We start from the raw sequence: 7,479 nt of genomic DNA, 5'->3' as shown, positions 1-7,479 counted from the left end.
AAAAAAGGAAGATAAGGGGAAATAAATCAGAAGATATATTTAAAGCAACTTTCTGCTACCTTCCAAAGATTTGGTCAGCCAAACTCCTAGACCTGCAAGCACTGTCCAACATAGTAGCCACCAGCCACATGAGGCTGTCAAGTATTTGAGATATGACTAGTTCAAATTGAGACTTGCTAAAGTTTAAAATACATACTAGATTTTTGGAAACTGAACGTGAATAAAAAAGTATCTCAGTAATAATTTTTTATATTGATTAAAGTCTGAGGCAGTGAGCTTGGTGGTCCGCATATCTGTCTCTTGCTTCAACAGTATTTGGACAGAACAGGCCCAGGGACGCCCTTTGCTCTAGCCTCCGACCAAGCTCCAACCTTTTTCCAGTCGCAGCCTTCAGAACCAACTACTGAGCTATCCTCGGCCACCGGGACCAGCCAACACCATTTTTTGAGCTTAGCGCCTTATTACCAATCAACCATGAGCTCCCAGATTCGTCACAATTATTCCACCGAAGTGGAGGTCACCGTCCACGGCCCGGGCAACCTGCAACTGCAGGCCTTCAACACCTACCTCTCTCTGGGCTCCTATTTCCACCGAGACAACGCGGCTCTGGAGAGCGTGGGCCACTTTTTCCATGAATTGGCCGAGGAGAAGCGCGAGGGTGCCCAGCCGTCTCTTGAAAATGCAAAGCCAGCGGGCCGGCCCCCTTCCTGGACGTGCAGAAGCCACCCCAAGATGAGTGGGGTAAAACCCAGGACTCTGTGGAAGCTGCCCGCCAGACGACCCGCTCTGTGACTTTCCGGAGAGCCGCGACCTGGCTGAGCAGCTGAAACTCACCAAGAAGATGAGGACCACGTGACTCACCTCTGCAAGCTGATTGGTCCCCAGGCTGGGCTGGGCGAGTTCTCTTCCAAACACTCACCCTCAGGCATGGCTAGGGCCTCCTGGAGCTCAGCTGTTACCAACCTGGGTTCTTGGACTCTTTAATCAATAGAAATTGGTAAGAGGCCAGAGGGGGAATTTAGGCAAGGCTTTATTGGGACTCATGCTGCAGCATGAGGGAGCAAAAGCAAGTAACAGGTGCCCTCGTTCGTTCCTGGGAATAGCTAGGATGCGTTGCACTGGTCCCTTAAATGAGGTGAGGGTAGGGGTAGATCGGTGGGTGGGGCTGGAGGGGCGGCTTAGGTGGTCTGCCCATCCCTCTGGTGGTGCTGTGAGCAGGGATCATGCCTAGTATCCTGCTTTTGTTCCCCACACCTCTGAAGTGTCAGTTGGGTTTTGGCCTTTTTGTATCTCTTTGTTCACAATTTGCCCCAACTGTGCAAGCAGGCAGTTATTTTTAGTCCCTTATAGTTTCTTTGTATTCTGTTGCTGGAGGAGACATTTGTCCAGGTGCAAGCACTCCAGTAAAGGGTCCCAGGTCCCAGCCTGTCCCACAGCGGCGTCTGAGGAGCCCCTCTGGCGTCAGAGCTTTTGCCTGAAGCCCGTCTCTGCAGCCACTAGGCAGCTTTGTAAGCACCCTGGGGCCCTCTCCCAAGCCTTGGGCCAAATGGGAACAGTAAAGCTTTTTGCAGCCAAAAAAATAATCATCATCATCAACTCATAAAATCGCCAAAATTTTGCTCTGGATAGAAAATTAAATTAATAAATCAATTAATGTTTTCAGCCAAAATTCAACTCTTTCAGACTTCAAAAGCAAGAAAAAAGAATAAAAAAGAGTTTTCCATAGAAAAACAGATTTTACTTGTTTTTTTTTATGCCTTTTTAAACTCAGAGCTCTACTATGAAGCTATTTTTGAACCTGGAATATAAAATTGCAAGTTGTTTAGTTATCTAAAATGCAGATATTTTTCTCTTCAAATCTTAAATTTAGTACTGAATTGTATTGAGAGCTAGTTATGAAAGGATAGTATGTCTTTTTCCAGAAAAGTGGACATTTACTGAAAGTTCAACATGGAAAATCTCTGGAAAAACAGCTTTTATTTCTCAATGAAAACAATATTTGTATTTGTCTTTACTATGTTTCAATAAAAATAATACCATTTATTTGCTTTTATATCACTTATAAAACACATTTGCATGAATCATCTCATTGGAACTTGACAACACTCCGAGATGAAGAGGCGAGTTATGAGAGGACAACTTATTACCGAACCAAACACGTCCCCTCACCTGCGCATAGTAAAGCCAATCTACTGACACCGGGTTGTGGTGAAGGAAAATGCAGCATTTATTGCGGGGCACCAAGCAAGGAGTTCAGGACAGCTCGTGTCCAAAAAGCCAAACTCCCCTATGGATTTCAGGAAGGCATTTGCCAGCTACAAATTGGCACTTGCCATCTACCTCTACAAGGATTAAATCATGAGCCGCTGCAGCTACTGACCTTCAACACTCCTTGAAAGGAATTCAGGACAGAGATCAGGAATGAGGCACTCTGTGCTCTGGGAAAAACTGGCAGAACAGGTCTTCAGATAATTAGATATTTTCAGGAGAAGATTTTATGAGCCCAATTCTTGTATCTCCTCATATCTAGGAAAATGCTAAAATCCTTCATGATGACGTCTGCTCCTCGTGACAAGCAGCAACCTTCTGCAAAAAATGTGCTTAATTTCACGTACTCCCCCTTCACCAAAATCACACATATACTGACCTTCCCCCTGCCTCTTTGGAGCAGTTTCTCAGAGCTATCTGCAATGCTGTCTCCTGGGTTATAATCCTTAATTTGCCCCCAATAAATCTGAACTCACAACTCTCATGTTGTGCATTTTGTTTTCAGTCGACACATTTTCGAGGCAAGGTGAGGGAGGGGAGTTACAGGGTGTGTAACCAACTCGTCCACAATACTCTGATTGGTTGATGGTGAGGTAATAGGCTGTGTCGCAGCGGTTTTTATCAATCCTCAGGTGCCAGCAGTTCTGGGGGCTACATGCTCACGATTATCAAGTAGTTAATTTCTTCCATTTGGTGGTGGTTTTAGGATCTGTAAAACAACTCAGGAAACGTGCATCACATATTTTTATCTAGGCACTTTAGAGAGGAGCTAAAGCAGAGAATATGGGGGAAGTGTCTGTCCCGGGAAGGTCCCATAGGGTCCTGCTCGGTTACAAATTCACAGATGGGGAAACTGAGATCTAGAGGTTAAATTTCTCAATGTGGAAAAGAAAAGATTACCATGGAATTGTACTCAGTTGACTTTATGAGGGGTAAAAAGAGAGAGAGGTTGAGAGTGAGGGAAGAGAAAATATTTCCTGGAAATATTATGTATTGAATTGTATACAAACATGAAGACTAACCTCCTGAAAAATTATTTAAAATTTCAATACGTGGGACTTCCCTGGTGGCGCAGTGGTTAAGAATCTGCCTGCCAATGCAGGGGACATGGGTTCAATCCCTGGTTCGGGAAGATCCCACATGCTGCAGAGCAACTAAGCCCACGGGCCACAACTACTGAAGTCCGCATGCCTAGATCCCGAGCTCCGCAACAAGAGAAGCCACCGCAATGAGAAGCCCGTGCACCGCAAGGAAGAGTAGACCCCGCTCGCCACAACTAGAGAGAGCCCGCGGACAGCAACAAACACCCAACGCAGCCAAAAATAAATTAAAAAAAAAAAAATTTCAATACGTGAACATTAAGTGACATGTGGGAAGCCTCATCTCATTGAAAATGAAAACTGCCACTATTGAGGGCCCTAATAAGTAGGATGATATGTGACACAAAGTGAAGCAAAGGCTTAATGAATCTCATTCTCTGATTTGAAGGTGGCATGTCTAAGTCTTTTATAAAAAACAAAGTCACCCCAGAGTCTCTAGGAGTCAGGGAGTCAGTGAGCTGATTTATTATAAAAGAAAATACATACACACACTTCTAATGTATCTATATCTCTCTCTAGATATAGATATTATATATTATTTATATAAAATATCTATTTAATATATATAAATGTGATATTCATTACATTTACTTGCTTTAAAAATCTAGAATCTGTTTCTTTTTAGAACATTGATGCCATGCATAGGAAAATCAAATATTATGGTTATAAAATAATTTTTAATGTTAGAATATTCCTTTTATCAGTGGAAGAATATCCACTGAGAAAAAAGATTTAATTTCCTTTTATAAATAGTGGTGGGTTAGAACTACACAATAGTTCTAACTCTGCTACTGCTGTGTATTTAAAGCCAAGATGATGACTATATTGAAAAAGAAGGAAGAGAAAATCAATAGATTATTGCTTCAATGGAGCTCACAACAGTGCTGATTAGAGAACACAAATGGATTGCATAATAGTAAAATAACTATAAACCAGGTATGGATTTAAGCCTATGTTAAGACCATTCTTAACTGCATTGTATCTTTAGAAAACATGCACTGAAATTACAACAGCAAATTAAATCTATTCGACCGCAAAATTTAATACATAAGAAAATAGCATTTATTAATGATCTGGAAGAGGGAGTAAATAGCATGTTAATGAAATTTGCAGATGATAGTAAATTGGAAGGTGTTCCAAACCATGAGGACAGGGGCTTAATACAAATGGACATTAAAAAGTTAGAGAAAAGCCAATGGTGGCAAAAAATACCCAAAAAACAAAAAACAAGTAAAACTTATAAAAATATTCGCTAGAAAAATTTCAACTTGAAAAACAATAATATAAAAGAATTGTAGATGGAAAAGAGACTTTGAAATTTGATCAGGATTTTCTGATTATAATAAACTGGTTAATCCACTCTTGAGAGGTCCTGAGCCAGCTGCTGGGAAGTAGTCATTCCTTCACTCTTTCCTCTATCCCCTTTCTAGGTAGACCAGAAAAACTATATCACCTGGTTGTAGACTTTTTGGAGGCAAGCGAAATGAAGAAAACAGAGACCAGGCATATCAGTTTTTTAAAAATTGCATTTTGGAGAGAAAAAAATGGCTAGTGAAGACACGTGATTATGTATTGGCATCATCTAATGGTGTTTATGGTAAAGAGGGGCCATGAAAACTCTACAGGTACCTGAAAATTTTATATAGAAGGTGGTTGCTGGCACTTGATTGCTTATGAGCAGTTATTAAATGAGACTAATACTTACCTTATGAAATATAATTCTAGCTTTTCCAGATACCAGCAAATAGAAGAGTTCTCCTTCCTAATCACATATGCCTAATTGGTGCTATTCTGAATGTCATGTGGGATGATACTATTGGTCTTCCTAGAATGTCTGGAAGTTTAGGTCTGAGAATTTGGTTTATCCAAAAAACAGCATCATGTGTCTCCTGGAAGCTCTGGAGACCCTAAGAAACCAAGTAATGTATCTATAATGTTTTATCAGCTCATCTGGGTCTAACATACAGTTATCTGGGGATGAAAGCTTATCTGTATTGGATCTAAGACAAATCTCAGTTTCAGAAACTGGACTATTATCATAACATTTTATGTTTCCCTTAGATTTCAGTAATGTTCTCTTTGAATAGAATCTGCCACTGCCACACCTGTGATGGAGGAAGAGCACAGTATTCCTGGTGGCCAGATGTGATGATAAGAATTAGAACTGATGTAGGAAAATTCCAAGGAGGTGAAAGGTGCTGGGGGAGAGAGGCAGCATGTAGCCCACAAAGATGGGAGGTAATGTTGGGGAGGAAAACTTGGGTGAGCTAATGGAAGGTTTTAAATATGCCCTAAGGATCTGGAACTTCAGTAGGCAGTGAGGTGTCAATAAAGGTTTGTGAGTATAAGTTTTTAAGTTTTGATATGATTCTTCTATGTAATATGTTAGCTATTCCTTCCAGATACATGTTATTCCCTAATTAGATAGGCATGCCACTTAGGTCTTCATCCAAGTTGTAGAAATTTTGAACAAGGGCAGGCTAGAGAGAGCCCAACAACATCCCTTCTTAAGATAACACTGCACCCTTAGTGACATCAACACTTTGGGGGTATAGCTTCTAGACTGTTTTCAGCCTAACAGCAATTTATGTTATACTGTCATCAGTTAAAATCCCCTTCTGGGGCTTCCCTGGTGGCGCAGTGGTTGAGAGTCCGCCTGCCGATGCAGGGGACAGGGTTTGTGCCCTGGTCCGGGAAGATCCCAGATGCCGCGGAGCGGCTGGGACCGTGAGCCATGGCCGCTGAGCCTGCGCATCCGGAGCCTGTGCTCCGCAACGAGAGAGGCCACAACAGTGAGAGGCCCTAGTACCAAAAAAAAAAAAAAAAAAAAGCTCTTCTCATAAGAATACTAAGATGTTATTTTGACTGTCCTCTCTTATGAGTGTACAGTGGAATCTTCCACAGGGTAAATGTAATATGATACTGGAATAGATTAAATGCAGAAGCAGATATGAGAATCAGCTGTCTTCTATTAGGCCTGATATATTTGCAAAAATATAAAACAATAACACTGCTCACTAACTTTTTTTACTTTGGACAACAGTTATTTTTCATTAAAATATGTTATTTACGTTAATATATGTGCCTTTGTTATTTTTAAATGAATTAAAAGATTTTAATTTCCTGTATGATGAATATTGACAGGTATAACTCACATAAACAAAAGCTATTTGATGTTCTCAAGGACTTATTTATTTATTTTAAAATTTTATTTATTTTGAAATGTTGTTGACATGCAACGTTATGTTAGTTTCAGGTAGAGTGATTTGGCATGTGCATACATTATGAAAGGATCACCATAATAAGTCTAGTAACTACCTGTCCCCATACAAAATTGTTACAATATTATTGACCATATACCTTATGCTGTATATTAATAAGCCACCCCCATGGCTTATTTATTTTATCTCAAGGATTTTTTAGAGTATAAAGGAACCCTGAGACCAGAAAGTTGGAGAACTGCTTAGTGGAAATGAGCGAGCCCTAAAGTTTATGTCTTGCTCCCTGAGGGAAGACAAGTTGCCTAAGATTTCCAAGACTTCTTCCAGCTCTACAGCGTAGGATGATGATTTAAACTGCCTTGTCGGGTTACTTTGAAGATTGGGTAGAGTGAGCTTGTAAAACTCTTAGCTCGGCGCATGGCACGTGAGTTCTCAGAAAATATTAGCCAACACTGTTATTAGTACTGCTATCACTACTACTATTACTACCACTATGAGGATTATTATTCCCTCCTGGCAATGTCTTTACTTAGCTACTAGGGGATTTAGTCTTTGAACTTGTTAAATGCTCTTGGGCCTTTGTACTTGCTGTTCCCTTTGCCTGGAATAGCTTTCCTACCTTTCTGTCCAGCAAATTCTCATTATTCTTCTCATATGGACTTAGAGCTTCTTTGTCTTGGAAGCTTCTTTGTCTTTTATGGCTTTCCAAAAAGGTGTCCTGCTGTAGGTCCCCATATATGCCCACTTAGCACACTTCTTGTATCTTTAATGGCTTTTCTATTGCATTCTGAAAATTCTGTGACAGTGGGGAACACGTCTGGGTCACTGCTATAATTGCAAAGCTCAGCATAGTGCCTGCCGTTCAGTAAATGCTTGTTGAATAAACTTTG

The 7,479-nt window shown here is 40.8% G+C and overlaps 1 pseudogene; it reads left to right on the top strand.

Moving 5' to 3' along the window:
- The first annotated feature begins 474 nt into the window (after positions 1-474).
- LOC117313003 (ferritin light chain pseudogene) lies at positions 475-984 on the top strand (annotated as a pseudogene).
- The last annotated feature ends 6,495 nt before the right edge of the window (positions 985-7,479 follow it).

The sequence above is a fragment of the Tursiops truncatus genome, chromosome 7 (genome assembly GCF_011762595.2).
Source record: "Tursiops truncatus isolate mTurTru1 chromosome 7, mTurTru1.mat.Y, whole genome shotgun sequence".
Lineage (NCBI taxonomy): Eukaryota > Metazoa > Chordata > Mammalia > Artiodactyla > Delphinidae > Tursiops > Tursiops truncatus.
The sequence above is the reverse complement of the archived record's forward strand: the minus strand, read 5'-3'. Positions and strand labels throughout refer to the sequence as shown.